The sequence below is a fragment of the Rosa chinensis genome, chromosome 4 (genome assembly GCF_002994745.2).
Source record: "Rosa chinensis cultivar Old Blush chromosome 4, RchiOBHm-V2, whole genome shotgun sequence".
In the NCBI taxonomy this organism is placed as follows: domain Eukaryota; kingdom Viridiplantae; phylum Streptophyta; class Magnoliopsida; order Rosales; family Rosaceae; genus Rosa; species Rosa chinensis.
The window spans coordinates 32,146,372-32,163,366 of NC_037091.1; the positions used below are offsets into that span (position 1 = coordinate 32,146,372).

Here is a 16,995-nt window from a genome sequence, read left to right on the forward strand (position 1 = left end):
ATTGTGTACCAAATGTTGTGTTGTATCTTTGTGAGAAAGAACACGTGGAAGGTGGCATGCCATTTACTCACTCACTCTCAAAGCTGAGTTTCTATAATGTTTATAACGTTCTTGACTAACTAGCGCTTAGGTTTATCTCGTCTTGGCGGTAGAACCACTAGCTATTGCATATCAGTTGGTCTTATAACTATAAATTTGTTATGATGAAAGGGACATCCTTGTTGTGGAAACTTTTTGGGGGTTTCTGATTTTTCAAATACTTTGATGGTGGTGTTATTTTGTGAATCAGAAGAAAACATTTGTGATGTGGGAGGACCATCGAGTACTCGTGTTTTCTTTGCTCTGCTTAATCATGTTTTCTACAATCATTTCTTGCAGCTTGCTCTCCTAAAGATGCAAAAATGTATATGCGCGGGGATCATGTGGCATTAGGACAGGGGTGCCAATCTAGTTTCTCAACTCAACTTCCAGGCAATACTTCTTTTTGTTACTAAATTCATGATTTCAGTTTGACCGAGTTAATTTATATCATTGCCTATCATCTGTTCAGAATGTTAAAGTGTTGCATAGAGACACCATATTGGCTTTTCAAATCTCTTAATTATATCTTAGCATAATTTTTGTTACTATTTTGATTCATCCTTCAATATTGATTTCAGCTGAGCTTTGTTTTCTTTAGAATTGGACATCCCAAGACTTTCTCCAACTTGACATTCCAGCTGAGCTTTGTTTTCTTTAGAATTGGACATTCCAACTTGACGAGGTGCGCATTGAGGTGACCGACTCTTTTCAGACTTTGCTATAGATGCTGACTAGCAAAGTGATTTTGAGTAAGGCTAGCTAGATTTTTTGTGAACCATTTGGGAGTAGTTGTACTGTTGCAGCAACTGTGAACAAAACTACATGTACACTTATTGCAATGATATGTTTTAGGCTACCCTTGAAGTAGGTTAGGTTCTTTTTGCCTATTTTTTGAACTATTAACATTTTTCATGTTGGATACAAATTAATGCAATGCCCCATATTCAAATTATTTGAGATTTCATGTTGTCAAATGTGGATTAGATAGATGCATTGTAGCAGCAATTACAAAGTTAGTGGACATCATGCTCATGTAAAGGACATGATGTATATACGTTTATTTCAAATCAGTATTAAACTACAAAAACGATGTCATTAAAGAGATGATACATCAGATTGGAAACAAAAATCGATTTCTCTTTATTCAGTGCACATCGACTTATTAAGTAAGAAACGATATAACACAACTCAATGGACATCGACTTATGAAGTAAGAAAAGATGTAAAACAACGCAATGGACATCCACTTTTTAAGTAAGAAACGATGTAAAACAAATCAATGGACATCGATTTATTAAATGAAAAACGATGTCTAGTATAAGTATGAACATCAGTGTCAACTTCAAAAACTGATGTTTAATAGAAAAATGGACATCACTTTGTAAAAGGAAACGATGTTTAACAGAATAATGAACATCGGTAAAGTAATACAAAAGAATGTAGATTCAATCTTAAATAGTGTGATATATAGCAAGTACCAGTAAAGCTTATAAACAGCCAGCAAATTTCAAAAACTCTGATGTCTAAAAATATATTACACATCATTTCTAGAATGAGTAACGATGTTAAAATGAATACTAGTGTTATTGGAACTATATTTCGTTAAGCATTAAATGCATAAATATGAAGGTTTAATAATATCTAAAAACACCAATTTGTGATCATAATAGCAATTTAACATCGAGTCTGGAATCTAATCCGATGTTTATTGTTGTATGGGACATCGGTTTTTAACCGATGTCTATTTTTTGGCGATCTTTTACATCACCCACTAACACATGTGTACAAATTTTTTTTACATCGGTTTCTGGCTGATGTATATGAGAAAAATTTTAGTAGTGATAAGGCCCTTCTTACCAAACAATGCTGGCGTATCCTGAAGAACCCCAACGCGTTGTGGGTTAAGGTGTTAAAAGGGAGGTATTTTCCAAACTCTTCTTTCTTGACTGCCAAAAATGGTCGGTGTCCTTCATGGGGTTGGAACAGCCTAATTGCTGGGAGGGACACTATCTCTAATCATATTGTAAGGCAAATCAACAATGGAAGGTCAGTTGATGTCTGGACTGATCGATGGGTTCCCAACTCCAATGGGGGTTTGATCAAACCAACTGATACTCGGAATCGATTCACCCCCCTTGCGGTTCAGGAGCTCATTGACCCAATTAATCATTGTTGGAGGATTGACCATATTGTACCCTTCCTTTCGGTTGAGGACACAAAAGCAATCAAGTCAATCCCTTTGGGCAACCCCAACAAAGAAGACACTCTTATCTGGCCAAGAGAGAAAGCTGGCAATTATAAGGTCAAGTCTGGTTACCACTGTTTATACTCTACGATTGCTGCTCCTGAGGTCAGTAAGGCCTCTTCGTCCCATCTTATTAATGCTAAAGTCTGGAAAGTGATTTGGAACTCTGGACTCATCCCAAAGATATCCAATTTCCTTTGGAGAGCTATTTCAAATGCTCTCCTATGTTTCTGGAACCTGTTCAAAAAGAAAATCATTCCTTCTCCCCTTTGTAGTCTCTGTGGTCAATTCCCGGAAACAATTGAGCATTGCCTCCTTCTATGCCCTTGGACTAAACGGGTTTGGTTTGGCTGCCCTCTCAGATATCGTCCAAGGTTTGAGAAAATCTCCTCGCTAGATTGTTGGCTTCTAAGTATTGTGGAAGAGAGTACAAAACTGGTAGATGATCCCTCAAAATTTCTGGAGATGGTGGGTTTCATTCTCTTTGAAATTTGGAAAATGAGATGTGCAGCTATCTACAAAAATGGTTTGGTAAACCCAGATATAGTTATCTCAAACGCCAACTTCAGTTCCCTTGAATGGACAAATGCCAGGTTGGTAAATGTGTCTGCAATATCTTCTCCAGAATCGAGTAACAGTATCACTTCTTGGAAACCCCCTCCTGAGGACTTATCAAGATAAACTTTGATGGAGCTTGGGATTCCATGACAAAAAAAGGAGGTACAAGTACTATCTTGAGAGATCATCGTGGACGCTTTCTTGTTGGAGGAAGCTATTTCAGTACCTACAACTCAGCCATTGAGTCCGAGGCTATGGCTTTAATCCAAGGTGGTTTCTTGGCAGCAAGACTGAACAAGCAAAAGGTCATTTGTGAGTGTGACTATAAGGATTTGGTGGAGTTTGTATACAACCAAGCCTGTGGAGAGAGTTGGAAACTGAATCCCTTTGTGGAAGACCTTCTCAGGTTCAAGTCCCACTTCAGTCACTTCACTTGCATTTGGACTCCCTGTGAAGCTAACCGTTCAGCGGATGCTGCGGCCAAGCCAGCAAAGCAGAGGCTTTTATCCCAAGATTGGATGAACTATCCCCCAGCCTCTTTGTTGTCGGCTCTTCGTCGTGATGCTCAACCACGACCTCCAGACTGATTTCTAGTCCGACAGCTGCAGCTTGTTTTCTTAGTTTACTTGTTTTTAGTCTCTTATTGCTTTAAGTCTTTCTGTTCTCAGTTTTCTCTTCCTCTGTCATTTGACTCTGTTTGTACTTTGTTTCTCTTTCAATGAATCTTCTTATTGACCAAAAAAAAAGAAGAATTTGAACATATACGAACTCTACCATCATACTTGGTTCATTTTATGTTCAGGAGATTTGTTCTAATTCGAATATTAGTAACAATCATCCTGTGATCCTCTGGTGTGCTGTTCCATACAATAACCTCCTAACATAAAAATAAATAAAAAATAGAGGAGAAGCTGATAATGAATCTGAAAGCATTTAGCTAACGTTTCCTTTAAAATATATATGAAGCCACAACTGTGATTCTTTATACTGGAAAATACGTATCTATGTGATTATGTACCACTCTCCATTTCCTGCCCTACAATATTCCCGAAACTGTTGGCATTCAGATGATGTATTGAATACAAAATATACTGACAGATTCTTTTCGAATAATGATAAATGCAGAATGCCTATTATAGAAACCTTAGATACTGGTATATTGTCTACCGCTATCACTTGTAAATTTAGGGGTAGGTTTGTTTAGAAGAATAAAAAACCATAAAAAATGACAAAAGAAAATCAAAGAAAGATAGGAGATTAGAAGAATAAAGACTTGGTCTTCCCATATTTGAAGCATCATTCGTTCAAAGATGCAAGGGTCAGTCTTAGAATCAAAATCTTTATTTTTATTCTATTTGGACCTGGGACGACAACCTCATTGAATGATAACCATATTTTCTTATGTTTCCATTTCTGACATGTACAGACAAAATGTTGGATCTTGTATCTATTTTTCTGTTTCGTAAGTAAATAGATCAAATCTATACAAACTAATCCGAAAGTGCCAAACCCAAAAGATTTTGAAACAGCTAAACATAAAATCTATCAAATCCATATTTTTTTATAATATTTGAAACAACTATACTCTGTGTTTCAATGCAATTAAAAACATAAACATAAATTAATCACAATTTCAGAAATAGAAATTTAAGTAAGAAAGAACTCACAACTCACAAATTAAAAAAGCAAATTGGCTCAGAGACAACTAACCTCGTACTCAGATGATGAGGTGACAATCTCCTTTTGTGAATATCAGCTATCTCTCTCTCTATGTCTTTGTGCAAAGCAAGGCAAACAATCACAGCCAATCTCTCTATTTCTGTGTGGATGGTTCTTGATAAGTGATCGAATTTAAATGGATCAAAATACCTGAAAATATAACCAAAGACAGCACAGCTGAGTGGAAGTTGAAACATGAAGCTAGATAACTGAATTTTTATTTTTTATGATGTAAGATGTACGATTGATGTACAATTAAGCTAAATGCATAAGAATTCAGTCAGTATCTAAGCTCTCAGTATCATTATTGCCTTCACTTCAAATTAAACGTCAAACAATTACATCCACCGGAAAGACAATAGGAAAATGGACAACCATATACTGGTAGCCCCAAAATCATATAGCTAAAGCTTGTCCCAATCTCCAGTTTCTCTTTCTAAAGCACCAACAAAAACAAAACAAAAGAAATAACTATACTCTATAATATTTGAAACAACTATACTCTTTGTTTCAATGCAATTAAAAAGAGAAACATAAATTAATTCCCCACATTAATTGACCAACCAAAACAGAAATAAGATGAGTTAAAAACAGAAACATAAATTAATCACAAATTCAGATATAGAAATTAAAAAAAGAAAGAACTCACAACTCACAAATTAAAAAGCAAATTGGCTCAGAGACAACTAACCTTGTACTGAGATGATGAGTTCAGAATCTCCTTTTCTGAATATCAGCTATCTCTCTCTCTCTCTCTATGTCTTTGTGCAAAGGAAAGCAAACAATCACAACCAACCTCTATTTCTCTGTTTAGCCAACACAAACAAAACAAAAGGCGCAAGCAAGAAATATAAAACAAAATGCCTCACTCTTGATTTTAAACTCTAGAGTTTTGACAGTTTAGCTGCTGTTCCATTTTAAACCTGCAGAAAAGAGGCCGGTCAGCTACAACCTTTGGTACATCGTAATACAATTGGGGTATACTGCCTTTTACTAACAGAAATAAATTGAAAGAATTTTGTGAATTAAACAAAAAAGAATGAATCGGTGGTATCATTGCAAATTGAAAGAGGAGATCCAATTAAATGTTCTGCTATCTAAGCATTTGTAGTACCCAACCAAACAAAAAAAAAATTAACAAACAAAAAATAACAACAACAACAGAGCTGGAGGATAGAAGTTCTTAACAGTGGGATCCTTGTCTAAATATGAAAAGAGAAGAAAAGAAGAAAGAACAAAAAGAGAAGAATGAATGTTCTGATTTTTTATCACTTTTGTGATGTATATTACCTTAAGGGGTAAGGATGTCGAGTTTTGAAAACGAGTCATGTTGTGAGATGATTTATTTGGAGTTGATGGGTGATCATCGACTTTGGTGTTGATGGGTGATCATCGACTCTAGTGTGAGTTGTTTGACTTCTTTATCTATTTTCCGTGTCATTCTAATTGTTTGATTTTAAATGTAATCTCCTGAACTAAGTCATATGCAGGGCTTACTGTCTTTTGAATTGTTTGTTTTAATGTAATCTCCTGAACTAAGTTATATGCAGGGATCACCGCTTTTTGAATTGTTTGTTTTAATGTAAATTCCTGAACTAAACTCTATGCAGGGATTTATATGATTTCTATTGTTTGTTTTTAATATGATCTCCTGAACTAAGTTTCTATGCAGGGATTACTGATTTTACTTAATTCAATTGTAAGTGCGGTTGTGGTTTGAGACTTGTAGCTCACTACAAAAAAAATTGCAATCGCCACGGCGCCCTACCGTAGCTAAAAGCTATTTTGCCGTCGCAAAAAAGCATTTGCGACGGCTCTGCAACGGTAAAGCTTCTGACGCCGTTGGTGGCGTCGCCAATATCTTTAGCCATGGCAAAATGCCGTCACATATCACTTTTGCGACGGCAAAGAGCTTTGCGACACTTACTTTGCGACGGTTTCATGCTACCTAATGCCGTCGCCATTACAAAATATACTACGGAAAATTTCCGTTGCAACATAATTAATATTAAATTTTCGTCGCAGCATAATTAATATTAAGATAATTATATTACTTCCCGCCAAAATTTGTTTCCCGCCAATTTTTTTTGCTGCCAAACTAATTTGCTTCCCGCCAATTTTTCAATAGCAAATTTTGCTACGGTCTCATTGCCGTAGCTTCGGTGTGGTGTTATATAGAAATATATTCTTGGCTATGGCAATTCACCGATGCTAGTAGCCAACCTGTTTTTTTTTTTTTTTTTTTTTTTTTAACAAAACCTGTATTTTTGCAATATCCGAAAAATGGGATAAAAATATCAATACACAACATATATATTGGTCATTAACTCATCTATTTCATTGCAATGTAATTAAGTTATCAGTATAGGTAATTAGAAGAAGTACAAATTAAGTTATGCCCAAAACCAAGTACCTAATGAAGACAACCAAGAGTAACACTTAACAAAAATATGCAATAACATATTGAAACTCAGTCTATTGCTCTATCACTGCTTGAATCTGGATTCCCTTCTTCTCCTACAGACTCCCTTCGAATTTCATGGTCACTAGTTGCATCCGGAACCTAAGACATCAAAAAAAAATAAAATTGATATATCATGTATGGCTTTGCATATCACCCTTTTTCAATGTTACACCATAACCCAATTCCAATAATTAATATCGCAGATTGCACCATGAGCATGGATTATTAAGAATACTAACAGTAAATAAGCATTCCACCATGAACATTTAGCAAAGCCACATCATTTTTTCCAAAACAAAGAAGAAAAGAAGACAACAACTAATTAAATGAAAAACCAAACTCTGAACACCCCCAATCACTTGCACACAATATGTGGCACCTAAAGAAAAAAGGTCACATAATTATATGTAAACAAATGTTGGGATCTGAGCAACTTCAATGTAAAAATTCTACCTCTCTCTTCTCTGCCTCTTGTTTCCTTCCATCCACTACTAGAATAATGTCATTAGACATCGCCACTATTAAATCGGTCATGATTGCACCTGATGTTAAAAAACATGTTAACATCAGTTTGTGAAAAAACCGATTTCTATTGTTATTATAGACATCAGTCACTAAATAAAACGATGAGAAAAGTTTCGTTCGAAAAATTTTCAAAAACGCGGAGGGACTAAGTTTGAAACTTTTGAGAAACGCGGGGACCAATTATTTCATTCCCCCACTTAGGCCCAGTTTGGGATTGATTTTGAAGGTGCTTCTGGACCTGTTTCTGCTTTTGAGTTTATGTTATGCTGTTTGGTAAATTGTCTAGGAAGTGTTTTTGGTCCAATTTGCTTCTCCTAGAATCTGAAATTGAGAAGCATCCAAGTACCAGCTTTGGGAAGCTGCTTCTGTCAAAACACGGAGTGAACGGTATTGATTAAATGAAAGTTTCTCCTTTTTCCTATTATGTCCTCATCTTTTCTATAGGGTTTCGTTTATTCCTTCTCTCTTCCCAGCCTCCTCCTCAAAACCATCGGTTTCTATAGAAAGCGATCTCTCAAGAGGATTCAAAACCCAATAGAAATCGATCTCGCAAGAGGATTCAAAACCCAATTCTGTCGCTCCTCCGCCACACGCCCCAAACCCAAAGCAAAACATCGATCGATCTCTCAAGAGGATTCAAAACCCAACTCCGTCGCTCCTCCGCAGCACGCTCCAAACCCAAAGCATTCCCGGATCGATCTCTCTGTCTCTTCAAAACCCAGCTCCTCATCGATGGTTTTTGGGACATGAGTGCAAGAGATCGAGGTAGGAACTTTTCATATGATAAATTAGTATGATTTGATTCTTGAAAGAGAATGTTTGTTATGACTATCAGTAATTAGTTGTTTGATAGAGATTTGATTGTTAATTCTTGAAAGAGAATGTTTGTGATGATTATCAATAATTAGTTGTTTGATAGGATTGAGGTTAATTATAGTCTATAGACAAACTTCAAATGCTGATTGAGAATGTAGTTGGTAAAAAAATGTATTTCAGTTTCAATCGGGTGCAAACAAATTCTTTGCCCAAGATGCATATGCCCAGGATTGGCATATGAATCAATGTGACTGATATTCACGCTAGCTGGCTGGTTCTTTGAGTTGAAAAAAAAATTTCTTGCAGTAGGTAGACATGTACATTTTGCAACCTTTATGAAAGTTCATGTATTATCAATCAAGCTAGCATATCAAATTATCAATGACTAGTAAAAATTGATCTTGATTTCAGAAACCTGAAATATATGAGTTCCAAAAGGTCCTTGGTAGGATCTCTTTAGGAGGTGTGTCGAACATCATAACTGCGCTCTACCCGGTGTGCTAAACTTCTTGTGGAATTCAGAAGTTTATGGACTAGAGGTATTCAATTATGATTGTTAAAAAATCTCTAATAGTTTGAGTGCATTCAGTTAAAAGTTTTAAAAGCGGATTTCAAATTCATAAAATTTTAGGAGTATTCAATAATGATTTTTATAGAGTCTATAAAAGTTTAGGTGTATTTTAAAAAAAAGGGCTATCATTTGTTTGCCCCCGTATACCGTTAATAAGGAGGAGGTAAAGAGCTAATTCAATGCCAAGCCGTCGTGAAAAATGTTTCAAAAGTCAGTAAGTCGAAACCATTTCCTTTAGCAATTTGAATGAGAACTGCAATAGTAGAAACCCTCATTAGATCCTACTCTATATTCTTTCAGGTGACTCCTCACTTATATCATACACTGAAAAGTTAAGAAAGAGGGCCTTTGGAATGAAAAAGATCATAGCTACAGCATAAGTACAACTTCCTCATGTATCAGAAAAGATTACTTACTAGACTTGGAGGTGGAGGTGGACATAGAGGCATGGAGTTAGTCTACTATTGTATTGATAGCTAACTTACTATTACTGAAATTAATGTATACAAACATTAATGCAACTTCGAGTACTTTGACCTTCATGATTTTATGAACAAGGTTTTAAACTTGCAAACTGCTTTTTTCTTCTAAACTTGGATTATGACAAAGAAGTACTTCGTACTCTTCTTTTATATGTATATATTTCAACCTTTGCATACTAGTGTGAAATTGATATATTCTGGTCCCTAGAAACTATTTTCATTTTAGAAACTATTTTCATGTGTTGAAATCTTATATATTAGGCTAATATCTGTTTAGTTTCGTACTATTTCATTTTAGAGGCAGCGATTAATTTTGAGGCCAAAAACAGAGGTCTGCATTCTGTTGTTTTTGACCCAGTTTCATTTTTACTAAAAACTGTACATTTCGGCTGGGTATCTGTAGTTGGTGTCTTCATGAAAGTTTCAGTAGACATCTTAAAGATCATTTCAGAATTGGAATCTCATAAAAAGGATTTCTCTAGATTAAATTATGATTTTTCAAAGTTGAAGGTCTGCATCAGGAAATTCTGCCAATTGTCACTGTTGCTGTTTGTTCCATTTCATATCAATAGTTTCCTTTATTCAAACTTGTGTAGTCAACCACAAACTGAACGTAGACATTCTTATCTTTTCAACAAAACATGTGACACCATTTTCGGAGTTCATTTGAGATACTTATGTCATTGTGAAGTCAGTTTTTCGCATCAGTTTGGCAGCCATACCTTCACACAGCCATTGAGGCTAGTAGCTCTTTAGATTGTGGTCAACATCTTTGCAATTTAGCAAAATCTCTGTGTCATTGGACTGGTTTGGAATGTTCTTCAACTTCTTCTTTCATCACAGATTGATATGTATATTGGGACTGATGTTGTTTTCCTATATAATATCAGGTCATGCTGAAGATCAAGTCTGATATATGATAGTGCAGCAATTTGAGAGTTTGAAGAGGAGGTAGTAGTGTGTACTTTTTAGTTCTCATTTGGTTTCCTTTAAGATATGTTTACAGTACTTTTGTAAAACGATAAATCATGAAGTTTGTAGTTTTTCATAATTGAGACCTTAATCCATGTGCCTTGTACTATGTTTTTTTTTTCCTTGTATTGCTTGGTTGTCATATCTATGGTTGTTCAGTTGCTCTTTGACCAATAAAGAGCAGCAGAGATGGTAATGGGAAAATAATAAACCTTAAAATGTGATAGAAGGGCTGCTGAATTGGAAAATTTTATATACATTAAAGAAATGTTGTTTTGATTACTAATCTTTAGTAGTTGGTGCTTGTTTCGCCCAATTGGTATTTGAGTTCTCCAACTGATTAGTTTCTAGATTTCCAACCCGTTCTTACATACAAGCTATGTTGACTGATTTAAACATAGGAAATGGCTATTAAGTGCAGTTAAAATCACTGTTGTTTTCAAGTCATCTTAGAGAAAATGATGTGCATTTGCTAGATCATTTGCGGTAACATATAATGAAGGTACAGAACAATGATCATAACTTGATTACACATAACTAGATTACACATAACTAAAATATAGAACATTATTTTACGTGAATGGAGTATTTTATGTGATATGCCTCACTTTTCTTATGAAAAACAAGTGAAGATAGTTATTGCTACTATGGCTCTTCATAACTACATAAGAAGATATGCTCAACGAGATATTGATTTTGATGAAAGTGGAAATTATTCAAGTGAAGAGATGGAGGATAATGAACATGATGGAGATGGTCCGGGAAGATAAGAAATGGAGGCGTTAAGAAATGCAATTGCACAAAGTCTAATGAATACATCTACTAGTTCCATTTAGTTGCAAATTTCAAGCGACTTTAATTTATCGTGTAATGGTTCTCGTTGATCTATGGTAGGGAAATTAATCCAAATATTCTAGACTTATTTTGTGTAATAGTAAAACATAAAATGCATATTGAATGATTTAAAGTAAATCTTTTATTCGGTCCAACCAAGGGTAGAAGAATAATACATGAGAAATTTTTTTTATTTGATATGGTTACATAATAAAAAAAAACAAAATTATGTATTTTAGCAACATATCTTAGCATGTATGCCCATTTTGGTAATTATACACAGTCAAAGCACTTTTGCCTTGCAATTTACCAAACACCTAGAAATTGCTTTTCATTCTCACAGCACTTTTCAAAACAGTTTACCAAACAGCTCAACTACTTCTTCTCACAGCAAGTTCGGAAGTGCTTCCTCTCACAGCAAGTTCAAAAGTGATTCTCCTCACAGCACAGCAATCCCAAACTAAGCCTTAGTATTTTTTCCCTCTCTGTCTGAAACTATCCGACCCTAATAACTCTCACTTTTCTGAAAACTCTCGAACCTTGTCAACCTCGTTCTCTCTCCAACCTGACCTGCCTCTCTCTCTCTCTCTCGATGCCGACGTTCTTTTTGCGTTATATGTGGCAGGCTCCGACATCGTTTTCAGATCTGTGGCAAGGATCCCCAAATCGTTATCTATGTTGCACTCTCTCTGTTGGAGTTGGATCTCAAGATACTTCTCATCGTTTTCAGATCTATGGTAACCTATCCGTTATTTCTTTCCATGTTGCCATTATCGCCATGTTGTCTCTCCTCTCCTCTCTCATGCTCATCTATTGTGTTGATCTTTGATTGTAATTTGGTATTGTGCGAATTTATGTGGATTTCATTTGGGTCTGTTTAGGGCTCAAGATCTAATTTTGATTCGCTTTTGTTTCTGGGTATTCAGGATTTAATATTGGGAGAAGGACCTTTCCCCAAATGATCAGTCTCTCAGATTCGCCCCAGAAATCGGTTTTAGCTCCAGTAGTGGGCATCCACTCAGCGCTCTGTCTTTCATGGTGTTCTGTTAAATTGTTCTTCTCTTGTTATATGCTTTTGTTGTTCCATTTGCTCAGTTCTTGTGAAATTTCCTTGACTAATTAGTTACATTAATTATTTGATTGGTTGCTTAGGAATTTGGATAGATAGATATTTCATTTTATGGTTAGAGTTATCCCTATGAAAGGAAGAAGCGTTCTTTAATTACTGGACATTGTCCATTTTCTAATTCTAAATAAGAAAATAAATCACCGAGTGTCTACCCATACAATTTTTCAATCAGTGAATGTACAGTAACTAGCTTTGGAAGCTTGAGGTGTTTAGATCGATATTCAAAGTTACGAACTACTTTTTTTTAGCTTGATGGTCAATTTGGTTATGTGAAACCTACAATTAATTATGCACTTGGTCAGTTGTCTTTGTTTAGCTTATCACTACTCAATGTTAAATGGGTATTTGCAAAATCCCACGTTGAACGAGGTCAAGGATTTGCAAAAGGATCCACCGACCTCGTGTAGTGCTAGTATAGGCTCCTTTTACCCCTCTCGTTCATGCTTATATCTCAATTTTTATTATGAAAATCCTGATTTCCGTTTCAGAATATATAAAATGACATGGGATATAGATGGTACATATTGACTAGTTATTTTTAAGGCAAAGTACTTTTGGTTGATCAAGTGCAATTGACGTTACAAGACATTTATCTAGCAAATGAATTTGCTGCTTTCAACTGAAATTTTCGAGGATGGTTTTAGTGAAGTTGCTATTGTCCTTTCTTATTAACTTCCCAGTAAGTGAATGGATACAAGTACATTAAATCTGCATGCTATTTCAGTTTTTCTTGCTCTGGACTTAATTATTGTTTACTCCAATCTGGAAGGCAGTTTCCTGAGCATGCAATCAAGGGATTGTTGAAGATGAATTGGCAACCTTGCAGTCCATCGTAGTGAAGCTTATTCTTATTACAAGGACTTGGGAGACATATTGCTATGGTATGCTTCTTCTTGCACTTCTACTGTTGTTTATTCCCAAATGTATTATTTGTACCATGAAGATGGAATTGACTAACCATGATTGATGTTAAACGTTGATTTGACTCACAAGCTTTGTGCCTCTTTGATGCTTCCTCCTTTGAGGTTCCTGTTCCATTTCATTCATTCGTATGCATTTTTCCTGACTAGTTTCATTGGTTCATTAATCGATTGATTTCTTTCCCTTTTCTTACGATAATGGGCAAGATTGCAGGACCTTTCTAGTTTATGTCCTTAATATGGTTTTCTCCTAAACCTCAAGCTTAAAGTCTCAACTATAAACTATGTGGTTGAGTAATGTCATAATTACTATAAAGGCTCTACTATGTAATCAAGTGTGTGTGTGTGTGTGTGTATTGTTCTTTTAGTTTGAAGAGATAAATTTGTGTTTTTTATTCCTGGACATTCACTAAACTCTTGATTTCTTGTGTCTTTTCATAAAGCCGAACAAAGAAAAAAACCAATAGAAACAGCAGAAGCCCCAGAGTGCCATGAGCAAATAGACTGAATGAAGGGAAGGAGCTGCTGGTTAGTAAATCTCTTTTCCATACTTTGTACTTCTATGCTTTTACTTTAGCATGTGGTTCACGCATTATAAGCTTTGGTTTTGGCTGTCGCTCCTAGTAAATAAGGTTTTTATGTTATCTTCTTATATATCTATGATATATTTCATAATGAAGAGTGGTTATAGTTAGTAGTTTTTATTTGTATACTGTCTTCCATAATTTATGATAGGCTCAAGTATTATTTAACATTTCGTGTGGACTTTTACAGCTATTCATTGGAGAGATTTGAGCACTTTGGAGCTTGCGTACATCATTGTTAATTGAATTTCAAGAGGGGAGGAATCACGAGAGCATAAGTGAGATGATGACTGCTTACTACTCAGCTGCATTGTGGCTACAAGACCAGTGCTTGCTGCATTGGAAATTCAGGCAACTCAAATGTGGTGGCATGTTAGAGAGGGAGATAGGATTTATGAACAAGATTTCACAAGGGAGAAGAAGGTATGAACAAGATTTAATGAAACGTGTAGCTCGGCTCCATAAGCCATCATGTATGAAAAATTTCTATTGAAGGGTCTCAATGACTTTTGCATGTTCTTAGAAGAAATATACGGTGCAATTAGCACCAATTTTTTTTTTATAAAAAAATTCCTTTTTTGCGACTGCAACCTTGCCGTTGCAGTAGGTTTTGTCTTGCGACGGAAACATTTTCCCAGGAAGAAATACTTTTTGCAATGGAAAATTACCGTCACGAATGGATTTTGTGACGCCACCTATTGTAACGCCGTCATTTCCGTCGCAAATACTGAAATTGCTGTCGCAAAAAGTATTTGCTACAGTAATTTTGCCGTTGCAAACTGCCGTCGCAATTGGAGTTTTTTTTAGTAGTGTGAGAATTTCAAATGCTTTCTTAGTATGCTTACCTTGACATATATACTCAATGTCAATCTTTACTCAAGATATATAATGTTGCTCTGTATTTGTTGATCGCTGGATGATAATAACTTATGCTTACCTTGACAAGCAGTTGCCTCTTTCTAATCACAAGTACACAACCTACTTCTTGAAGCCAACAATGGGTGCTTGGATTATGCTGCCAGGTCAAAATCCACCTTTGAAATTTGCTTTTGTCTTCTTTTCTATATAGTATTGCAGTTTGTTCAAATATTCATGTGGTGGATATAAGCTTAATTCATTTAATTTGTTTCATGGAACAGGAAGTATACCTTGGAGAGAATGTCACCAAACCAGCTACTCGAATGTGCAAAAGATCAATCATCATTTAGGGCCGTGGTTAGGGACCTAAAACTCAGATCTCCAGTGCTGCAAACGTGAAAGAAGAAAAGAAAACAAAGCTTTGACTATGGAATTGTTGGCTGTGGCATTTTCGTCCCTTGTAGCCAAAATGGAGGAGATTATATATAGGTTGGTCATGCTGGAATTTCAGCCACACAGAAGTATTCTCTTGCATCTAATTCAGCTTACAATGTGGAAGAGGCTGGTGATCTGTAAGGCAGAAATAGAGGAATGTATAGATTTGATAATGGAAGAATTAGAGAGAGTTTATAAGAGTTAGTGAAAAAGTTTGTGAACCAGCTTTTATGATATGTAAAACGATAGCATATTCGGCAAACATTATAAGATTGTGATTACTACTCTTATCGCCTAAACCCGCAGTATCGCGCAGACGTACTTTCTAGTATGATGTCTAGATTTAAAGTTGAAATCAGTTTTAACCATAAAAACTGATGTCTAGTAATATAGATACATCAGTTGCAAAATGAAAATCGATGTTACTGAAATATACAGACATCGATTTTTTGTCGAAAATGATATGTTACTGAGTACCAGACATCAGTTCCAAAATGGAAATCGATATTACTGAAATATACAGACATCGATTTTTTGTCGAAAACGATATGTTACTGAGTACCAGACATCAGTTCCAAAATGGAAATCGATGTTACTAAAATATACAGACATCGATTTTTGTCGAAAACGATATGTTAATGAGTACCAGACATCAGTTCCAAAATGGGAACCGATGTCTGCAACAGTATCAGTCATCGGTTCTTAAATCAATAACGATGTTAAAACGCAAACTTGTGTTGTGTAATCTTTATTTCTTTAAGCATTAAATACAATAAAATGTGGGTTTAACAATAGTAAAACATGTAAGTTTGTTATCATTTAAACCTATTTACATCGATTTATAATTTGGAACCGATGTCTACACGAATACTAGACATCGGCTAAAAACCGATGTCTGCATTTTCCGGATCTTTCTCATCACCCACAAAGACATCGGTCGGGTTTTTGTTTCTCATCGGTTTTTGGCCGATGTCTGGGGCCATAATTCTAGTAGTGATCTCTCTCTTCTTCTTCTCCGAGAAGTTCAAAAGATAACTAAAAGTTATATCAATCATGAAGGAGAGAAATATCAAAGATAAGAACTCACTTAGTCACTGCTGGCCATTGTACTTGTACCCAAACTCATTGTCTCTGCATCAATCTGGCAACTTATCTAACAAACCAAATTAAACCAAAGATACAGGTTAGAGAAGACTCACTTGGTTTGAACCCCTTATATAAATTCCAAATCTTCCAGACCTGAAAATTAAAAAAAATACTAAATCTTCAATTCAAGGACTCAAACTTTAATTGGAAATCTGCATAAGCATGCCTTACCTTTGTGTTTCTCAAAGTCTTCCTCTTTCTGTTTCGATCATGACAATTGCATCTGAATGGACCCCTGCAAATGCAGAAGAACAAAATCATGAAATTAATCCATCATTTTCTCCCATTTATAGCAAATCAGCTGCATATTAAACCAAAGTACCAAACAGTATAAAGTAAAAACTCAACCAAAATGTCTTTACAGTTCATTTGCTCTACTTATGTTCCATTTTATATATGTTCATAACTTGATATTATTCAAAGTTACACCACTATTGTGATCCTAATTGTCATTCTTAGAATAAAACCAACCCAACCAATTCTTAGAAGGAAAAAAAAATGCAAAAACAAAAATATAGATTTCAATTATGGTAAAATGTTCCAAGCAAAGATGAGATGAGTGTCAAAACTAAATTTCTTTCGAGCTCCTTGAACAAAAATTATAGCTTTGAAAGAAAAAATGAATCAAACCAGTGGAAATCATAATTGCGATGACA

At 35.3% G+C, this 16,995-nt stretch overlaps 3 long non-coding RNA genes across 7 annotated transcripts; 2 read left to right on the forward strand and 1 right to left on the reverse strand.

Annotated features, from left to right (window-relative positions):
- Positions 1 to 6,966: 6,966 nt before the first annotated feature.
- On the reverse strand, positions 6,967 to 16,720 carry LOC112197592. The gene is made up of 3 exons (XR_005809829.1): positions 16,511 to 16,720; positions 16,281 to 16,346; positions 6,967 to 7,166 (listed from the first exon to the last, which is right to left on the reverse strand). It is a non-coding gene; the product is annotated as an uncharacterized LOC112197592 (long non-coding RNA).
- Positions 8,037 to 10,542, forward strand: LOC112197591. The gene is made up of 2 exons (XR_002935708.2): positions 8,037 to 8,357; positions 10,352 to 10,542. It is a non-coding gene; the product is annotated as an uncharacterized LOC112197591 (long non-coding RNA).
- On the forward strand, positions 11,758 to 15,492 carry LOC112197589. 5 transcript variants are annotated; one of them, XR_002935705.2, is made up of 7 exons: positions 11,758 to 12,004; positions 12,194 to 13,075; positions 13,166 to 13,277; positions 13,760 to 13,844; positions 14,091 to 14,323; positions 14,850 to 14,922; positions 15,040 to 15,492. It is a non-coding gene; the product is annotated as an uncharacterized LOC112197589 (long non-coding RNA). The 5 variants fall into 5 exon arrangements; XR_002935704.2 differs by having other exon boundaries at positions 13,170 to 13,277; XR_002935707.2 differs by having other exon boundaries at positions 11,761 to 12,004; positions 12,194 to 12,305.
- Positions 16,721 to 16,995: the final 275 nt, after the last annotated feature.